This window comes from Arvicanthis niloticus, chromosome 9, assembly GCF_011762505.2.
Source record: "Arvicanthis niloticus isolate mArvNil1 chromosome 9, mArvNil1.pat.X, whole genome shotgun sequence".
Taxonomy (NCBI): Eukaryota; Metazoa; Chordata; class Mammalia; order Rodentia; family Muridae; genus Arvicanthis; species Arvicanthis niloticus.
In genome coordinates, this window is record NC_047666.1 from 6,370,124 (window position 1) to 6,391,985 (window position 21,862).

Genomic DNA, 21,862 nt, shown 5'->3' on the forward strand with positions numbered 1-21,862 from the left:
GCTTGACTTTCAAGCAATACAAGACAATAAAATAAAAATCTCTGAAAAGAAGAAAAGTAATTTAAAAGAAGGAATTTTATATTGGCCCACAGTCCACTGTGGCATGAATTCTTGGCAGTAGTTCGTGAGGTATCTGGTCACACTGTGCCTGCAATCAGGAGACACAGAACAATGGATGTTGGTGCTCTGCTGGTGCCATTCCTGCTATTCAGTCTGCAGCTCAGCCCATGGGAAGGTACTGCCCACCCACAGGTAATGTGGGTCATCCTACTTGTTAGTACAAAATCATGGGCACATCCAGAGGCTTGTCTCCTAGGTGATTCTATATTCTGTGAAGTTGGCAATATTAATCACAGTAGTCATAAGTAGCATAGAACATGTACTGGTTTTTACTGTGGTTTCAGCACCAAAGTACTCTGTACAAGTTTGCCTCATTTAATAAGGGATTTTATATTATTAAAACTCCAAATGCTGTTATTCTGAAATAGTAATTGCCCTGTTAACAGTTCCAGTTGAAGATAAGTGAAATGCAGGGAGGTTCAGTAACCTGTCCAATGCTTAACTCATATGGCAAATATGGCCTGTACCCCCAAATATGTAAGTATTCTTAGATTCCTTCATATTTACTGCCTTACTGGCCTGAGCTACTAGAGGGAAAACAGAGATGGGAAGTAAGAAGAGCAAGGAGAGGCCTTGGAAAAGAAAGGGCTTGTAAGGAAGCACAGAGGTGGCTGGCAGCTCCTACAAGAGGGGCTCTTCTGGGCTTCCCTGTGTTGTAGGACAGTGTGTGGAGATACAGAAATAAACCAGGACTAGATCACACAAAAGAATGCCGAGTCAGTCAGAAGGAAACTGCCTTTCTAAAGGCCCCATTTCACCTGCTCTCTGCAGGTCTCTTGTTTAGGGGAAGAGTTTGCTTCCATACAACAAAATCAGGACATAGAATTCTGAGTTTCTATACAGGCTGGGTGGACTGATCATGGGAAAGACAAGAATGAGAGTGCACAGTAATCACTTTGCACCTCTCAGAGGGACAGATTTCAGGTCTGCTGGCGCCCCTCCCCCAGTCTCCAGACTCCAGCTCTTCTTCCTCTTGGCTTTTGCACTAATGTTGAAGATCCTGTGTCGCTCGTTTCTTCAAGAGGATAACAAACATGCATGCATTACTGGAGTGTGCTGTAAGGGTTCTTCCCTGTGGCCTGTGGTAGGTTGGGTTACTCTGACATCTGTCTGACAATTGGTTTTGGTGGCTGCCACCAAACCTTTTGGGTTTCTCTACCACTACCCTTGGAAAGCCAGAAACCTTTATTGATCAGTCACCAAATGTCAAGAAATATTTTGCAAGCAAAAGAATCCCTTGAATGTATACTTCAGTCTGTGTTTCAGGCTCCCTCTTTTATTTTCCCCCCAAAAGGAAGATTTTATCTTACGTCTCCCTCCTCTTATCCCTGTTCCCCTTATAGACAATAGTCTCTTGTTCAAATGTAGCAAGTTCTGTAATTATTTGTGCTTTGCAGACTAGAAGAATGAAACATTTCAGCTACTATCTGAGGTTATGCTTTGCTCCCAAAGGGCAGATCTCTGCTCTCCCAGTGAGAGGGGGAGGGATGGAGGCTTTCATGGTCCACACATGGTGCTCCCCATCCACCACACACACACCCAGTGCTTCAGAAGCTAGCTAATGTAAAACAGCTCTATTTCAGGTGCAAAACCAAACTTTGTTGAGCACTTCTGTCGTCTTCTCCAGAGGCAGCATCTGTGAATACTTGCCTCCTAAACCTTCATCTATGTACCCTACCCTAAGTATATGAAAATAATGTAAGCTCCTGCCAAGTTAGTCTTTGTTAATGAAGATGTAAAATCACAGTTTCTGAAACTAATGTTCTGTTAGGAATGGCGCTGACAGAGGAAGACTCTGACACTCTTATTCCAAAGGCATGATCTTGCACCACCCAACACTTGGAAGATTCCTTGTGCGAAAGCTCGAGTTAGGAGTTATTTACAGTTTTGTTTGTATGGAAGTATGTCCAGAATGACATCAGGAAAAATGGAAGTAACTTAGTTAACTCATCAGTTTGGTTTTTTTTTTTTTCCCCTTGCTTCTTTGAAGTGATTTCTAGCATCCTCCCGAGGAAAGCATTCCCGTGCATGCTGTGCTTTGGGATGTCTAGCTGCCACTCCTTTCAAACTGGAACTCAGGACATCCATGTCCTCTAACCCCCAGACATTTCTCTCTTTGTCCTTAGCCTTCCTCAGATTCTTAAAGATCCTTACAACCCTGTAGTCCAAATAATATTGCCAACCCTGAATTAATTGCTCCCCAGCTTTACAGCGTAATGATTTGTATGTAATTTTAAGTCAAAACTGGTAAGTTTAAATCAATCTCTTATTTTTAGGTCAGCACCAAAAAAATTACATATTTTATTTTGAGCTGCATGGGTGTGCAATAATAAGAGGCTCCTGGTACTTCTCCATCCCTCAAGTTGGTAAACTGGTTTGACACTTCCTCTCCTGGACTGCACTGACCCTGCCTTAACAGCACCAGCTACTTCTGAGGCTTTGATAGTCTGTTACTGAGAAGGAGTACTTTGTAACATTCCTTTTAGTTCTGGTAGATTTAAGTGCCTGTGGAGCTTCAGGGGGAAATTAAGAATGGAGGGGAAAGTGTCCTTCATTTTTACGGGAATCAACATAATTATGCTGTGTCAGCAGGTAGTTTATAGGGGCGTCAGTTTCTGAAAGGAGAGACTCTGGCCTTTAATTATCCCAGTCGGTGTTCAGCTTTAGAAAGCTTGTATACTTGGAGAGCAAGTTAATTTAACCACTTTATAGTTGACCATTCTAGAACCCAAACCCCCTTCCTAAAGGAAAGAATTTGAGGATCAAGTAATACAAAGAGCTTTAGCCATTTTTGTCTCTGTTCCTCAGAGTCTAGCTTTCCTTGAGCCTTTAGGTCAGCTTGTTAGCTTCTCGATTCATGGATCCATGTATTAGACCCTTCACAAACAGTCCATAAATACAGGTTAAGTGATGACCTCCCCACGGTCTGCCTGTTTTGGGGGCCGTTCAGGTGTGGGGCTGAGAGATACCAGTAGCATACAAATTTAGGAGGTTATGTCAGAGAATATAGGCACCACAGATGTGTGACTGTACACCTTCTACCAGGTATAGGCCATCTTGGAAAGCCTGTTTTTCTCTGTATCTGTCAAATTCACCTTATCTAACTCTAGCCCTGAAAAATGCGGAGGGAGCACTATTTTGTCCATTTTCTAGAAGCAAATTGCAGTTTAAAGAAATGGATCATTTTGTCCAAAGCTATAAAATTTGTTGACCCGAAGAAACAACTCAACCCAAAAGTGTACTGTGTCTGATGACCTGAGTTCAATCCCTGGAACCTACATGGAAAAGAAAGAGTTATTCCCTCCAAGTTGCCCTCTGACTCCACACACTTGTGGCATGTGCACACACAGGTATTTTCCCTGAACTCTCTCTCCCACAAAGAGACACACATATGCCGTAAATGTAAAAGAAAAATGCATTGTTAGGTGCTGGTTCCCGGGAATCTTGTCCTATGTTCTTTTCCCTGGGCCTTGCTGCCTTGTCACACAGGATGCCTGTAGCACTGAAAGAAACAAGGCCCACAAGAGTCAAATGCCTTTCAAGCTCCATAGCCCATGCCCCATCTGATCTGGTATTCTTTAGTTCAGCAGCTGGAAAGCCTGTGTAGGTTGTGGTCTTGTATACCGACCACTGTGGAAGCCAGTTGACTCGGACACATGACACCAATGGACTGCTCATTGCTCTTTCACTGGCCATCTATATGTAAGTTCCCATTTAAGATGGAGTTGGTTTTCTTCTTTCAAGATACTAACCTTTATTCAACTTAAAGTTTTAACTAGATTTTTCTCTTCGTGTATTGATTGTACAAGATAATATGTTTTTATGGTGTTTCCATGTGTGAGTACCCTCCTCTATTTTGATGACATTCACTCCACTTTTTATTCCCCCTCCCCTCCTGCTGATCTTGCCCCCAAATAGTCCTTCTACTTAGGTTTTGCATATTTTTCCCATATATGAGAGAAAACATTATTTATCTGAGGCTGGCTTACTTCACTTAACAGGATGCTGAAATTCCATCCATTTTTCTGAACATTACGTGATGTGTTTTTTTTTTTTTTTTTAATGGCTAAATAACACTCCATTGTGTATCTATCCCATTCTCTTTATCCTCATCTTGACGGATACTTGGGCTGGTTCTATAACTGGCTGTTGTGAATAGCACTGTGACAAAGAATAGAATATAATCATCTGTCTTGTGTGCAGGCCATGACTTTTTGGGAATATATACCCAGAAGCAGGATGATTAGATTGTGTGGTAGTTAGTTAGAAGTGAACTGTATGTTTTATTTGTTACACACAGGTAAAGATTTACTATGTGTCCAGCATATTCTAAACACCTCACAAGCATTGAAACACTCATTTGGGGGGGGGGGGGGAGGTTTCAAGACACAGTTTCTCTGTAGTCTTGGCTGTCCTGGAACTCCCTTTGTACACCAGACTGGCCTCGAACTCAGAAATCCGCCTGCCCCTGCCTCCCAAGTGCTGGGATTAAAGCCGTGCACCACCACTGCCCGGCGGAAACACTCATTTTTCAAGTGTAGAAAGTGGTACAAGAACAGAAACACTTTTCTGTCCATCCAGAGAGGTAGCACAAATTCAAACAAACTGGATTTGCACTTTTGTCTATGAACTTGATTCTAGCTGTTGTTTCCAGTAGTTCCAATAGGGTCCCATGCCCTCTTAGGGATGCTAAGACACAGGATATTGAGTAAGAAAACCCTAGATTCAGAACCCAGATTTTCACATTACTATGTCTGTGACTTGGGGCATATGAATGTGGCACATGAACAAGGACTGTGCCTCCGTCTAGGCCGTAGAGCTGTATTCATCTCTGTAGGCTGTGAGGAGGCTAAGACGAGGTGACGCACACATACACCTTCCCTCACAGCACCGTGTCCCCTGCAGCTGCCTGACGTTAGTGGTTCTGGGGAGGTGCCTTTGTACTGCCTCCTAGGACACTCGAGTTCTGACCACAGTGCACCCTTCTCAGAACTTCTGTGCAGGCCTGAAATCTCATTCCTTAAAAAAATGCCAGAGCACAGTTCAGGCACTGTAGAGAAGCAGTTCTTGGGATACCTACGAATTTCAATACAAGCAGGCATGCTTACATATGCTTTTAATCTAAGCATTCTCAGAGGTGAGCAGATCTCTGTGAGTTCAAGGCTAGCCTGGTCTATGTAGTGAGTTCTAGGACAGCTAGGACTATGTAGAGAGGTCCTGTCTGGAAAAAAAAGAAAGAATTTGAATGCAGTATCTACTCTAGAATTCCATGCAGCTATATAAAAGGCTTGCTATTTAACTCGGGCCCATCTTGCTCAGGAAGCTGCTGCTGAGTGCTGGTTCTGTTCTTTCATTTAGCTGCAACTTGCCAGCTCTGGTGATTTCAGTTCTTCCTGCCTTTGGTTATATTTATACCAAAGTAGGAATGAGAATGAATCTCAGACAGGGTGAGCATGAGGGGAATGAGGTGACCTTGTGTAAAGTCGTGTCTGGGTAGAGGTGCCCAGCAAACACTGACCCTTCTGTCCTTACAACTGCTTTTGGGGGTCCGTTGGTCCCTCCCTTTATCTCGCCCTCCTTCTCTTTCTGTCTCCTCCTCCCACTTTTTTTTTTTTTTTTTTTGGTATCTTTTTCTTTATTTAAAGTGGCTTATTACATGATTTCTGCCAACATTTTTAGTACGCTACTGGCAGATAAACACCCTCTTTTGGTGCTTCCTTGAAAACTGTTTGCTGTCCAGCTGGTATTCCCAGATGTCTTGGGACCAGCATACATTTTTTTAAAAAAATGAGTTGACTGGCTTGCCTGGTAATTTACCTCCTCTTCCTACATATATACAATTTAGTTGTTTAATTCTAGCTGGAATGTCTTAAGTATAACAAAAGTGATATTAATTGCAGTTTGACATTTTGAAGTTCTAAAAAATAAATCATAAATTTAGGTAAACTTTTAATTTTATTTGGGGGGAAGGGGAATCAAATTCAAGCAGGGCCGCTGAATGTGACTAAGCTGTTTCATTTCACCAGGAAGAAGACCTGTGTAGGCCTCCTCCTTCTGTAGCCTCTAGCTGTGCTGGCAGCAGATAAAGAATTTGTCTGTACTATATGAAACCTCATGCCGTGGATTAGGAGATGTTTCTATTATCTGTTAACAAAAATATATTCCATTTTGTTTTGTCCAAATTAAAAAGTGAATTAATTTAGATTGAAACAAAAACAGCAATATCTAACACTAGAGAGTGCTAAGTATGGTGACTAACTCCAGTGTTACCAGAAATGTAGAGATGTAGTCTGTCTACTTACTGATCTGGAAAAGCAGGGTTCTAGATGCTGAATTCACCACCAGTCTGTCATCGGGTAGTTAAGCCCTGAAGCTACCTTCTTGATCTCCAGCCTCACAGAGAAGAGGCATAATGATCATGTTCTGATAGTGCCTAGGAACACCTTGCTGTTATCTCAGGTACACTGGATAGAAGTGCCACACTCAGATTCTTAAACTTAGAGAGCCCTAGTTCCCCACCGGATTATATATATAATATTTGTTATTATTTATTATTAGGTAATTACAAAGACTAGGTAGTTTTAGAGCTACTCAGGAAATGGACAGTCTGCGGTCATGAAAATAAAACCTTTCTTGATGTTGGTTGATTAGTGAATGTGTGGTAGCCAAGTCTTGTCTTATATTTTATGAAGCTTTATTCATGTGCAGTACACTTGGCTTGTTATATGAATGCTAGCATCCAAACTGCAAACCTCATGGTTGCCCAGGAAGATCTCTTAACATCTGAGCCATCTCTCTAGCTTCATAAATTATATAGAATTTTTTAAAGTAACTTATTCTGTGTCACACAACTTATACAACCATTAGAGCATCTAACAGTGTTGGAATTGAAGAGTAATGAATACTTTTGGTGATTAGTTTCTGTTTGGAATAAGCCAGTGCACTCACGGCCCATGCTCGAGACTGCTCACCCCCAGGAAACATAGGCCACAGATGCCAGGCACATAGCACTAGAAATAACTCTTTATGAACTCTGGGTAGAATGTGATAAACTTTCTCCCAGGGTTGATATATATATTTATAGTGCAGTAAGAACAGTTTGGAAGAAAAGTCCTTACTATCATCAGGTGTCTATGACCTTACACAAGACGATGTGACTATGATAATAGGGACAGTCAGTTGAAACACCTGGGATCCACATGCATCTGTAACTGTAGCACTTTAGGATATGAAGACTGGAAGGTCAGACATTCAAGGTCTTTGTTGGCTACTTGTGGAGTTTGAGATCTGCCTGGGCTACAAAAGACCTTATCTCAAAAAAGAAAAACCCAGAAACTCAACTCTTCTTCCCAAAAGGCTGAGTTTTCAGAAATCAAATTCACAGAACCCTTAATTGTAAGAAATGCTCTTCAGTTCTCAGTTTTAATCTTCTAACATAAGAAACATTTCTGGGGGCTGGAGAAGTGGCCCAGTCGTTAAGAGTGCCTGCTTTTCTTCCAAAGGAATCAAGTTTGGTTCCCAGCAACAATGTCAGTGGTTCATCACCACCTATAACCCTTGTTCCATGTGATCTGACCCCCTCTTCAGCCTCAGCTCTCACCTACACACAGATGACATACATTCACACAGACGTTCACATAGAAATGAAAATAAAATCTAAGAAATTAAGAGTTGTGGAGCAGTGGACCATTACCAGGAAGTTTGGTAACCAGTCCCCTGTCATGTGACCACACTCCCTACATAGGAATGTGCTATGGTCATGTAGATCAGAACAGAGTTCTCCAAGCTGATGAGGTATCTAGAGGCCCTGAGGATTTAGCCAATAAGAATCCCTTCCTGGACATTCCTTCCCACAAAAGGTATTTAATCTATGGTCCACCCTGAGGAGATGGTCTGCACCCATTTTCCGTGACCAATAGACAGTTGCCACTAAGCTAAGGACAATCCCTCCACCAACCCTCCTCCCACCCCCTCAGCCTACCTCAGTTGGGTCCCAACACAACACTCTATCCAGACTCCTCTGCTCTGTTTTCAGCTGGAGACTGCAGTCCCCAGCTTTGGCCTCTCACATCATAGGCTGCGTTTTCTCACCCCCTTAACTGTGTATTGGCTCTTCTGGTTGAGCCCATCACCTGAAAGAGTCAGTGTAATCTAGCACTCTGCGTTTTGTCTTTCTGGCTGAGTTCCCACGCCCCTGCGGCAAGATGGAATGCCCAAGCGTGTTCCCACACCCCAGTGGCTGGGCGAAACTCAAAAAGTAAACTGAGTTTCAACTTAGTAAGTTTGTGTTCCTATGTAATCTTATACGGTACCTTCTGATTTTACTCAGTGTGGAAAAAGCATTGAGTTTCTCTGAAGATCATCACCTAAGGGGCTCTAAGTTCACAGAAGAACTTTGAGAGATTCAGGCTACAGGGTTACTTCTGCAATGGAGTGGGATGATCTTCCCTTACTCTTGTTGTGGCCCAAGCTACCCCATGTTTGGGGACCAAAATGTCTCAGACCGTTCTGTCAGTGTTGGGACCCGCACTGCCAAAAGCCTTGGGGGCTAAATTGTTAGAGCTCAGTACTGCCCCAAGCTGCTCCAGTCTGCGGGTTGGGGTTCAGCAAGAGAGAGAGTGAGGATAGATGTGAGGAATGGAGACCAGACAGAGTGTGATTCAATCCGGTTTATTCTTAGGTCTCTCTTCCTAGTCCAAGTCCCAAGTCTTGAGTTCCTAGTCCCTAGTTTCTAGTTCCTAGTGCCTCCAAGTTCCAAGTTCTTTCTCCAAGTGCCAAGTGCCTAATACCTAATAATCCTTCTTCTGAGTTCTCTAGTCCAAGTGTCTTCTTCCCCAATGCCTAATTTCTACTAATTTCTTCTGTCTGCCTCTCGCCTTTTATATGTCTCACTTCTAAGCCACGCCTTTAAGTCACACCTTTAAGTCATGCCCTTAGGCCTTGTCTCTAAATCTGATCTCTAAGTCACACCCTTAAGTCACACACCTTTAAGTCTCACACACCCAAGGGAAAATCCTGGGTATCTAAAACAAGATGTTATCAGAGTGTGCTCAACTGTTGCAGGCTGTTGTAATCAAGTCTCTTGTCAGGGTATATGGCTCAAGATGGCTGCATGGATGATAGCCGCCTTCTGCCGGCTCCCCACATACTCTGGAATTGGGTTTGACAAACCTGTCCCATAACAGAACAAATAGTTAATATGCCAGGTTTGTGAACTATATGGTCTCAGTCACAACTGCTCAGTCCCCCGGAAAACAGCTGTGGATGACAGATAAGCAAGAACCTGTGTTCTTAAAAAACTTTATTTTCAAAAGGAAACTGACAGTAGACTAGAATCAACCCAGTGGTTCTAATCTAGAGACTGTTGTTCCGTATGAATGAGGGAAAAATACAGACATTCTATTTTCTGTTCCTTCACTGTTCAAGCAACAATGGTGAAAGAACATCCACAGTCCTTTCTAGCAAATGAACCTCATTTGTCCCACCCACACAGTGTAATATGTAGTCCTTACAAGCTTTGTGGATTACAGAAATTATATATATATATTCCTAAATTGTTTTATATACCAATAAATTATTCAAAGTTTGTACCTCTGTGGTACAGAATTCACTGTCCAGCTGCCATGCCACCACATACCATTCTATATTGGAGAATTTTTTTTTAATCCTTATATTTTATTTTGAGTAAATAGATTTTTAGTGTCTGGCTCAATGCACATGTCCTGGGTTATTCCTGTGGGCTAGGATTACTGAGTACAGAGGTATAAATGTTAACATGTCGGCTGTGACATGTGGTGCTATGGCTTGAACACAGAGCCCTGAGTAGTCAAGTGCGGTACCACTGAGCTATAGTCCTAGACCGCAGCTTTTATGTTGTTGGGAAAGAATTGAAGCAGTGGCTTTACCACAGCTGTAAGTATCCTGGGCCATCGCGAGGGTCCATGATGATGTTCATGAGTAGGCTCTGAAAATTTGAAGTCAGGTTTTTTTGTTTCCCACCCAGGGCTGACTTGTTCTCATTTGCAGAAATGGAAGCCTAACACTTTTCAACTGTGTTATTGGTCTGATATTTGGACCCACAGGGCATCATATGAAGTAAATCCCCAACCATTGGGACTGTAGGGTAGAGTCCATTTTCTCTGTCACTTCCCATATAATACCCTGCCTCACTGATGTGATGTCTGCTTGCTGTCTGTACTTTCGTCTGTTCCTGGAGGTCTCTTATGAGGAGACCTACAGGAATAAACTTATTTAGTAAACTTGGGGTGAATAAAGATCACAAGGCCCCTGTGGTGAGTTGTCCATGTTACCTTCACCAAGAGGATGTCAGGTGGAAGTCCTTCAGGTTTAAGTATTTAGGCTAATAATTTTACAATTCAGAAAGGAATATGCCACAGCAAAGAGCATTTTGGCAAGCATGACAGGAATGTATCCCAAGATTTTCTTTACACATGGAGGTTTGAAGTCTTAACCAGGTAGGAGGAGCTGAGTGACCAGCACTCCAGGGAGAATTCATGGCTAGAAATATAGGAAGGGTTTAGGATCTTAGTTACAATGTGTGTGTGTGTGTGTGTGTGTGTGTGTGTGTGTGTGTGTGTGTGTAAGTTAATTGCACAAAGAATTTATTTTAATGCAAAATAAAATGACTAACTGAAAAATTGTTTCATTGTTACAAACAAAATACAAAAACTACTGGTTTATGATGAAATCAGAGATCGCCCTTCTAAGGTCTTTTAAATGATGGCTGGTTACTCCTGGGAGCAGAGTGTTTGCAGAATACACACAAGCGGAGTCCCATCGTAGCCTTACAGCTATGACTCAAGTGAAGATGTTACTACAGCTGTTTGTCCTCACACATGATTATCAGTAGGCTTCAAGGACAGTTGTCATGGGGAAGGACAATTAGTTTTTGTATGAATTTCATATTAAAATATGTGTGAGGTGCTGATGTCTGGAGCCCTCAATTTACAGAAGGAAAGAAGTGACTAGTGACCTGAGTAAATCATCCAGATGACCAACACCTAAGCCTGGATTGGCCCTGGGGTGTTTGGTTTGGTTTGGTTTGGTTTGGTTTGGTTTGGTTGTTGCTGTTGTTGATTTGGTTGTATTTTGTTTGATTGTTTCTTTGTTTCTGAGACAGGATTCCACTGTATAGCCCTGGCTGTCCTAGAACTCACTCTTGTAGACCAGAGATTCTCCTGCCCCTGCCTCCTGATTGCTGGGATTAAAGGCCTGTGCCATCACCACCCAGCTGAGCCTGGGTTTCTTGAAGGCTCTGTGTGCTATCAGTATTTCAGTTTTCTTTTGACTCTCTCTTTAGACCTTAAATTTATGTTGCTATAGAACAAAAATCTTTTATAGTGTGTCTTGAGATTGTTTTAGTGATTTATTTTGCCAAATGTTTTTATGAGCATTTTAATGACACCTTGCTTTAGCAGATTGCAAAACAGCTAAACCTACCTTCAGTTTGCCAAATAGCTTCCATTATTGACTTGGAAGTATAAGTAGCACAGGAAAGATTGCTAAAGTAGGATTTTCAGTAATCAGTAATAGAGTGATGCTTGTGTTGAAAATTAAGATTTGATTTTAGGTACAAGCATCATTTTTTTAAAAGCCTGTATAGAATTTCAGTAGGGGACACAGTAGTCAGTTCTTGATTTAAATTCTGGCCCCACAGCTTTAGTAACTAAACATATGTTAGCCATGTTCACCCCTGCAAGCCAGTTTACACATTTGCAAAACAGAGATGAGACCCTTCCCTTGTAGCGTTGGTGTGGATGTTGGATGCCTGCAGCAATGACCCTGGGAGAGACAGGCCCTCCATCTTACACAAGAAACAGAAACCAATTGGAAGTGACCTAAGGATTCAACCCCAGTCCCCTAGGTTTTAATCTTCCACCAACCCATGCCCTGGCTCCTGAGGTTGCTGGCTGTCTCCCCAGGCTGTTCTTGCCAGCGAATTGTCTGTTCTTGCCACATGGATGGTTTCTCTGGCAGAGAAGGTGACCCATGAGCCACTATTCCTGGGGTTGGCATCATGAGTCCAAGCCTGCAGAGCTCAGCAAGTTCCACTGAGAAGCCACCCTGACAGTTCCATTGTGCACACAGCCCTGCCCCATAGTCGCTGGGCCTGGCTCAGCACCACCCTGTATACTTTACAGTAGTGAAACACTGGAAGCAGGTTGAGTGTGGGGAGCTGAGACACTCTGTCCCACTGAGGGCAGGGCATTTAACATGCCTGTGTCCGTGGAGCTTACGCTCATCTTAGCTTTGGGGAAAGTAGCCTTCAGCTCCAGCCTTGCCTGCTTGTTGCTTGATGAGCTTTCTGTTAACTCTCACGTGTTTGCCAGGTATGAAACCAAAAGAAGTGGGGGCAAGGTAGGTAGGAGTGTGACATGTCTGAGAGGCGGCCCTCCTAAAAAAAGCCCCAGAGCACCTTTTCAAAGTGATGACCATAGATGCCGTACCATTTTCTGCTCAGCAACAAGAATTTATCCCTGCAGAGTTGACACATATCTTTCCCTGTGCACTGAAGTCCGTGAGCTTAGCTTTTCCCTTCTGAAGGACATCTCCCTCCATTTCCACATAGGACATTAGTCCATGTCCTTGTCTGTATCTGTCACAATGTCAGAGGACTGCCTTTGTCCAAAATAATAATAATGAGCTCTTTTAAAAATATTGCTATTGTTATTTTATAAATTAACGTGTAGAGCCAGGCAGTGGTGGCACACACCTTTAATCCCAGCACGTGGGAGGCAGAGGCAGGCGAATTTCTGAGTTCGAGGTCAGCCTGGTCTACAGAGTGAGTTCCAGGACAGCTAGAGCCAGACATACATAGAGAAACCCTGTCTCAAAAAATCAAAAAGAAAAAAGAAAAATAATAATTTGAGTGTGTGTGTGTGTGTGTGTGTGTGTGTGTGTGTGTGTTTGTAAGTTCAGGTACTCTCAGAGGCCAGAGTCACAAGATCCCTGGTGCTGAAGATGCTGTGAGCTGCCTGACACGGATGCTAGGAATGAACTTGGATCCTTTGGAAGAGTGCTACATACTCTGCTGAGCCACCCGGTCCTGCCTCCGTTCTTGATTGTGTGGCATTCCCTATCTTCATAAGAGCTTGTCTGCCTTTTTAAAGTGTTGTAATTTCTTTGCTCTCAATCACATTCTTGATCATCAGAAGAGCTCATGTGTTGAGATCTTGGAGCCAGGCATATTTAGATGTTCTTTTAAAAAGGATGTATTTTAAATTATATGAATGAGTGTGTGTGGGCAGGGGTAGGGGATATGTTACAACATGCTAGTCTAAGAAAGCAGTATAAAATGGTGTCAGTCACGTAGACTTTGGAAGCAGAGGTGCCTGGTTTCCAATCCTGTATGTGCTACTCCATAGGTAAATATGTTAGCCGCCAGGCCTCAGAGACCTCATCCATGTAACAGAGAGAGTTTGGAGTAACAGCATGTATTTGGAGAATCTTTGTGAGGATCACATCAGTCAAGGCACCTAAAGAAAGTCATCACCATTGTGCATGTAGGGAAGTTGTCACTCATACGAGACAGAGAGAAGCAAAATGTGTGCCTCTTGTGGATGCTCGCCAGATGCTGCTTCTCAGACCTTGAGAAAACATTGGAGGAAATCACACCCCAACTTCCCCTCTAACTGTCCAATCCCTTCTCTACCCCTTCCCCATCTGATGGCTCCAGAAAGAGTCAGGATTAGCGCTGTCAAGGTTAGCCACATGATGTAGGTGACCCAGCAGAGGCTACAAAGAACACACTGGTCAGACAGGAAGGAAAGCTCTGTTGAACAATAAAACTTCATTTACAAAACCACTGGCTTCCAGAACTGGAAGCATGCGGAATATAATATTGTTCCTGCCCTTCAACAGCTCCTCCAAGGAGAATGGACAGTGTCCGAGGAGCCTTAGAATTCTTGAGGCATCGTTTTTTGGGTGGTGGTCTCTGGTTCCTGGCCTGCCAGGCCTACCAGTAGAAGTCCTTCTCCAGGCAGATAGCATGTGATTGGGTTCTACTCATCTTCCCCTTGTGTTTTCTGAAACTGGTCCTGTTAACTTCCAGGATGATCTGAGAAGAAAAATAATCAGGTTCAGGAATTTTCTAATTTCCAAAGTGACCCAAGTTATCTCATAGTTCAGAAAACTTGGAAAGAACAAAGAAAGCCAAAGTTGCTGCCACCACCTCCCAAAAAATATTAAGCAAAGCTTAATGTGATCTTAGAAACAGAACTAATGAATGATAGCTGTAGTAAAAGGAAGACCATGCTGAATCATCTGAGCAATGCCCTGGACTTGCAGACAGCTGTAAGCCCACAGATGGGCGAGCTCCTCAGCTTCCCCTGGGAGTGGTGGGCTGGATCAGGATGGGAAAGCAGCACCAGAGCAGGTCTTCAAGAACAGCTGTGTTTAGAGACAGGAAGCTCACCTGTAATGTATACTCCTGAAGTGTTTCATTAGTGTGTTTTTGGGGCCCTTGTTCTGTGATTGGTTCATTAAACTGTGTTAGGTCTTGCTTTATACATGATTCCAAGATAACATTGTTCCTCTTTGGCTTAGTTGGGTTTGATTGCTGTGAAGAGACACCATGACCATGGTCAAACTCTTATAAAGGAGAATATTAAATTGTGGCTGGCTTACAGTTTTATAGGTTTAGTCCATCATTGTCATGGCAGGGAGCATGGCAGCGTGCAAGCAAAAATGGTGTGCTGGACAAGCTGAGAGGTCTTTTTGGTTTTTCGAGACAGGGTTTCTCTGTGTAAGGCTGGTTGTCCTGGAACTCACTCTGTAGACCAGGCTGGCCTCGAACTCAGAAATCCACCTGCCTCTGCCTTCCAAGTGCTAAGATTAAAGGCATGTGCCACCACTGCCCAGCTGGAGCTGAGAGTTCTACATCTTTATCCTCAGGCAGCAGAAGAAAACTGACACTGGATATAGCTTGAGCACAGTAGACCTCAAAACCTGCCCCCACAGTGACACACTTCCTTCAAGGCCACACCTACTCCAAAAGGTCATACCTCCTAAAAAATTTCACTCTCTATGGGACAAGCATTCAAACATATGAGTCTATGAGGGTCATAACCTATTCAAACTACCACACTCTTATTTCCTGTATTATGAAGAAGACTTACAGAACAATCTATTCTTGCTACTCACATGTCATAATAAATCAAACCGGCCTGAACTTACAGTTTGTATGTAATGCATAGAAGACATAAGCGGCTATGTGTGTATGGCACCATCCTTCCAGGAGACCATCAGATACATACAAGATTAGGCTGGAGGAAGGATACACGAAGGAGATATCAGCATTTGTTTAAAAAAAAAAAAAAAAAACTCCATGATGCCATGTCATGCTATTATGCCAAGTAATTTCCAGTGCTTCAAATAGGCCAGTCCTGGAAAGTCCAGGGCTGACAATAGCCATAGAAATTCTTTTGCAGAGTTTACAAAGAAGAATCTTCTACTTCATTCTATTTGAAAATTTGGCTTTGCAATTTTTTGTTAATTTTTGTTAATTTTTTTTGTTAATTTGAGTGAACAAAATTTACAAGGCAAATTCTGTATAGTAAGCTACTGAACATTTAGTGTCTTTTATCCAGTCTGTGCAATGTGTGCATGTGTGTATGCACATATTCATGTGTGTTTGCAGGAGTCCTGAGCTATCTCCCCAGCTCCTCTCCTGGGGTTTGGAGTGATCCTTTGCAATAATTTGTCTGAGCAATGTTATTTTTAAGTTCTGTACTTTATTAGAAGAAAATACCTTTGAATTAATTTATATTTCTTAACAATCTTTTAAATGAATTGAAGGCATGCTAAAAAAAATTTTGAAATTCGGTGAACCAAACAGCACAGAAGCTATTGATATTACTGTTGGATGGATTGGTCAAGCCTTCAGTCCTGGTTCTATGTTTCCCCTCAACTTCTTTATAAAGAAGTTGTTGGCCAAGTTGATGACTTTGCCTTGAGACTTAGTGTTCTAATCATATAAACACCAAGTCTGAACTAGAAGTGAACTTGGGAACTCCTTGCATTTTCAGCCTCTTACCCTTTGAACATAAACGCTTAGGTTCCATGAAACTCAGAACAGGTACTTTACCCACAGGGGAAAATGCAGGGACTTTATCTTACTGGTCACTGCAGGAGTTCCAGACGGTTTTGTTGCTCAAGTCTAGCGTGTTTGAAAGTAAGATAAATGCATGTTGCTTGACTGTAGGTTCACAGGGAGAAGCCAGAGTGGAGGCTACAAAAAAATAAAACACCCTCTTCTTCCAATTTTAGCATGCTCTAGACTTCTAAACCATGGCATTGGGCATTTCATTTTTTATGGCAGTTTCTACAAAATGATGCACCTAGGTGACCCAGAACTGAGCACTGTGTGAAGTGGACAGAGAGCTCAGATCACAGATTGTAGTTTCATCTGTGCTTCTTTAGAAGGCAATTCTTTGCATTGTGGACACTGGGAGTGTACTCACTCGGTCATGATCTGGAAGAGAAAATGAAATAATCACAATGTGCATCTCTGCCATTCTTGACACATCTCACATGATAATGTTTATAGTTACCATGTAATATATTATGAGTGCTTAGAATCACAGTTTTAACTTTCTATTCTTTAAATTTTTTAAAATACACAAAAGTACAACAAACCCATGCAACTTAATTGTTAATGGGCTTCCAAAGCCAGCAGATAACTCATGGCCAATCCTGACTGTTGAGGGGCTGCTACTATCATTATAGCAGAACTTGAACTCTCTATGTAAACCCAACTAGACAGCTTGTTCTCATTTGTCCCCTGGTGGGCTTTGCTCATTATATTTAAGAGATTCGTGTGTATTACATGTACCAGTACTCCTTACCTGGGGCTGGAGAGATGACTTGGTGGTGAAGAGCACTTCTGTTCTCCCACAGGACCTGATTCAGTTCCTGAAACCCACGTTAGGCATTCACCACTGTCTGTAACTCCAGCTCCAAGGGCATCTAATGCCTATTCCAGGAGAACCTTAATGACTCTGGCTTCGAAGGGCACCTACACTCATGTGCACATAACCACATGCAGACATACACACACCTACATATAACCAAAAACAATAAAAAATAAATCTTTAAAAACAACAGATTAAAAAAAATCTTTATCTGAGACTGGAGGACGGCCAGTGGTTAAAGCACTTTCCAGACAAAGTAAGAGATGCAAATGCTGGTTGTAAATGCTGGTTGCTCGTGGTCCTGGTCACCTGCCTGTAGCTCTAGCCTGCTGGGAGAAAGAGACAGGATCCCCAGAGTGAACTGCCCTTGAGACTAGCAATACCAAGCAGTTGTATTATATCCTGAGAACCAGAGTTAGCCAACATAGGTACTATCAAAGCGTATTTCATTTTCCAAAACAAAGCCTCACAACTGTACTCGTGCATGAATAACACTAAATCCTCCTAGAATTCCTGTCACTGGCAGGAAGAACATTTTGGAATGTCTTCCTCTTACATGTTTTTTTGAGTATGTTTTTAAGTACAGATCCTTCCATGGCTTTAGCTGCCTTCTGGAAGCATACCCTCTCTTCCCCCTGGCTTTTGTGACACAGTTGCCCCTTGTCTGCTTCAAATATGTCCTGCTTTGACCCTGGGCTGAAGACGTAGGGGCCCTGAACTCTAGTATTTTCCTATCAAGTGCCTGGAAGTCAGAAGCTGTCTCTGTCTCTGTCAGAGCCTTCTGGCTCGACAAGAAGAACAGAATCTTACTCATGTTTTAATCTCCTACATCCAGCCCTTTGCAGTTGCTTTCGTTTGTTTGAAGCACCACTGGCGGTGACATTGATCACAATGACGGTGGAGATGAAGATAACCCTGTGTGATTTTCTCGTGTGGGCTATTTTCTGTGTGGTTTTGGTTAATCATTATATCCTGTGAGGTAGCACTCTCCTCATTTTGTTTTACATAAAACCAGGAGTTCATGAAGATTAAATATCTTAACACCATTCTGCACTGGATAACAGGGCTGAGATTTGAACCTAGTCTTGTTTGACTGCAAAACCTTATCACGTCGGCTGCCCCTAAGCTTTCCTTGAAAACAATCTGCCTGAGAATACACAGCCTTGGTGTATCTACTCATCAAGCATACTGAGCAGACCTGCCCAAACCTCCGATGTCCTGAAATTCCATCTGGATTCAGTGAAGACACAGCATCAGAGGCTTATCAACTTACTCTTTCCCCCACCCCTCTTCTAATATCTCAACGCCTGTAATCAGCTTGAAGAAGTTAAAGAAGAGTCAGCGCCCCTATTCCCTGGGCTTGGGGACTAATGTGGTTAATAATGGTCTGTCTTTCTAGGGAAAAGTAGTGGTTTTGTTGGAACAGGGAGGATTAGCTAGGACTTATTGCACAGCCATAACCTATTGGTAGAAATCTGTATAATTATTATCAAGATGAAGTTATATTTCTTAAATGGTACAAAATTTACTTTGATTTCAAATTTAAGGTTTTCATTGGTACGAGCTTATTAATATAAAAGTGAGATGAATATTGATACTCTCATGGGCATTGTGCCTGTATAACACATTTAGGAATACAAGGCCTAGCCGGGCGGTGGTGGCGCACACCTTTAATCCCAGCACTTGGGAGGCAGAGGCAGGTGAATTTCTGAGTTCAAGGCCAGCCTGGTCTACAGAGTGAGTTCCATGACAGCCAGGGCTAAACAGAGAAACCCTGTCTCAAAAAACCAAAAAAAAAAAAAAAAAAAAAAAAAAAAAAAGGGTTTGTGAGCCTTTTCCTCTCTCCTCCCAGGTTGGTGATGGGGACTGAACCAAGAGAGCTCTTAACCACTGAGCAGTCTCTCCAGACCCTCACCTCGAGTACTTGGGGCACACACATTGACAGGGTCCACCCCAGTTCTGATTCAGTAGGTCTGGGTTGGAATCTGAGAATTACTGTTCCTAAGAAATTGACAAAGATTCCTGGGTTGCTGCCGCAGGTGTGCAGAGCACAGGCTGAGAGGCACCGAGCTAGAGACCACCTTCAGTGCAGTCTGTTGCCCTTTGTGGACCCTTCCTCTCACAACTGTATAAGAGCACTACTACATGCTCCACGTACTACTACTACATGGAGCAGTGAGAATTTCTCTTATGCCATTTGGAATTCCCACCATTATTATAGTAGTGTCTGTGTAGTAGTCTAACACGATGTGTGCATTCTTCTGTGTACACAAGTGGAAGCCAGAGCAAGATATTACCACTCTTTGCCTTACTGCCTTGAGACAGGATCTCTTACTGAACCAGAAATTTACAAGTTCAGCCAGGCTGGCTGCCCAAAGAGCTCTTGGGATCCACCTAACACTGGTTAAAGGTGTACACATTCAATATGCAGATTATTTTAACCTGTTTGGTAGGGGCTTGAACTTAAGTCCTTGTCTTAGTTATTTCTCTATTGCTGAAACAAAATGCCATGGCCAAGGCAACTTATAAAAGGAAGTGTTGAATTGGGCTTATCATTTCAGCCAGTTAAAGTGGAGCTCAGAATGGTTGAACACAGGTGTGGTACAAGAACAGCTGAGAACTTACATCTTGATTCTAGAGCAAAAGGCAGAGAGCTAACAGAGAATGGGGTGGGTGCTTGAAACCTCACAACCCCAAGCCTCAAAGCCCACCCCTAAGTGACTCATCTCCTCAACCAAGGCCACATGTCCTAATCCTTCCCCAAAGTGTTCCAAGGAGAACCAGCATTCAAAAGACCCTGTAGAAGCCATTCTCCTTCAAACCACTGCACTCCTGATGCCAAAGAGCAAGCACTGTTGCCATCTCCCAGGGCTAGCCCGGGAGAGCTGTGTTTTATTGTAGACCACTGTGGTGCCATTGGTGCTTGCTGGCTATACTCCTGACAAAAACACTAATTAATGAAATAACAGTAATTTTCTTTTTTAGGGGTGTTGTAGAGAGTAAATAAAAATATGATCTAAAGCCCTCAACATGTTACCTAACATAGAAAAGCGTAGCTTCAGAGATTGACCTAACTGGGGTGACATGAGAATGAAGAAAGGACAAACAGACAAGGTACAGAAAAGCTGTGACCTAGTGGGTTGTGCTCATTCTAAAGGAAGACATCACCTAAACAGGCCTGAACCGTAATTTATGCATCAAAATCTAGGAGGCGGGCTTATTGTATACAGGTAAACAAAGGAGGTAGATTTAGCAGGCTCAGGCTTCAGTCATCTTGGAGAAGGAAGCTGTGGTTGATCGTTTCTGCATACACCACTCCCACATGGACCAGAGGAAGCCTTTGCCACTACCACTGATCTGAGGCACTTGACATAGTTCATGTCAACATACATTAACTGAAGCCTTCCTTTCTCCCCACATTACTGTTTTTCAACATTCATTTATTTATTCTTGAATAAACACATAGGCCATTTAGCTATCTTAAACCAGCCATGCAGATACAAATAAATATTTTCTGAGCCAACGTTTTCTTGCTGAACTAGATTACAGGTAATAAGCATTGATCATAAGCATTGTTCCCAGTGTTAACAGTAAACGTTTGTCTGAACAGATGGGTGGAGTATGGCCCAGCATTAAAGCAGGGGCCAAGAACTACACTGCTATAGGTCATAGGGCACCTTCTCTTGACCTACCTCAAGCTGAAAACTTGTTTAGATACTTCACATGGGTACACAGTAGCATGGTCCTTGGAACCTGGGTGCCATCTCATACTGGAGGTGAGGGTTCACAGAGTGAACATATTTGTCCTAATCAAATACATGGGGAAAGCCAGGAATTCCACTTACCTAAAATCTGTGCAAGGAAGCATACCAATGGGTATGCATTGGCTTAGAATATACCGTTTTACTGGATACCTGTGGGAAAGACCAGCAAGGTGTATCCTGTTTCTAAGATAACAAACAGCAAGTATAAAAGCATCCCCCCAGTGGTGGTTTCACACTAGCTAATACATAGTTGCCTTGCTGTATGTCTTACTCTACCCCAGGTATTTATGGAAGTCTTGTCCTCTGTGTTAGTCACTGTGAGAGGAAAAGTAAAACAAGATGATCAGGACATGGGTTTGATGTTGAAGAAATATGAACTAAAATCTCTAGCTTTGTGTTCTTGGCAATTCTGTAACCTTCTGTGAGCATGATAAATCTAACCTCTAGGGATACTAAATAACCCTGTATTTGTACAGAGCACTGAGTACTAGTTACAGTCACTGGCACATGGTAATGAAGACACGTAGTTACTATATTACAGTGCTTGTGTAAAATCAGTTAGGTAACAATATGCGTTGGATAGCAAATATTCATGCAGAGCTTGCCCTCCCTACCCTTCCCATGCATGTTCAGGCCCTTCAGGAATCCTTTAGCCCCTGAGCTATAAGCATATAGCAGGAATTAAGTAATAAAGCGGATTAGTCACTGCGAGCAAAAGTAGTTACTGAAGCTTTTCCTGAAGAGGATAGAAATGTAAACAGGAACCTAAAGCTAGAGAAAATTTAAATAGAGCCAAGAAGTTGGCAGAGAACTTGAGTGAAGGCTCAAGGCTTGAAAACAATACAGATCAAGGACATGAATGTTACACCCTGACACTGTTTCTGTGTAGCAGTGAAAATTCCAGGCCTGAACCCAAGAATCAATTTATATGGACTCAGATTTTATCCTAGCAGTTTTTAGCTGTCTGGTGTTTGATACATGGCTGATGTCACGTATGAAATTAGAAATAAAATGGACCCTCCCTCGGGTTATTGTGAGGACTTAGGA

The 21,862-nt window shown here is 42.6% G+C and overlaps 1 protein-coding gene and 1 long non-coding RNA gene across 34 annotated transcripts in view; one reads left to right on the forward strand and one right to left on the reverse strand.

The window, feature by feature from the left end:
• Gng12 (G protein subunit gamma 12) overlaps positions 1-21,862 on the forward strand; it is a 108,997-nt gene that overhangs the window by 72,306 nt on the left and 14,829 nt on the right. The gene's annotated exons all lie outside the window — the stretch shown is intronic.
• LOC143443443 (uncharacterized) overlaps positions 13,912-21,862 on the reverse strand; it is a 29,003-nt gene continuing 21,052 nt past the window's right edge. For 3 of the 25 annotated variants that reach the window (XR_013112423.1, XR_013112425.1, XR_013112424.1), the window contains 6 exons: positions 20,897-20,965; positions 16,986-17,052; positions 16,602-16,612; positions 15,316-15,404; positions 14,555-14,698; positions 13,912-14,197 (listed from right to left, as the gene is read on the reverse strand). This is a non-coding gene — a long non-coding RNA (uncharacterized LOC143443443). Of the gene's footprint in view, positions 14,198-14,554; positions 14,699-15,315; positions 15,405-16,459; positions 16,613-16,985; positions 17,381-20,896; positions 20,966-21,862 lie in introns of those variants that run through there. The other 22 variants (XR_013112412.1, XR_013112420.1, XR_013112413.1 and 19 more) reach the window with 12 other exon arrangements.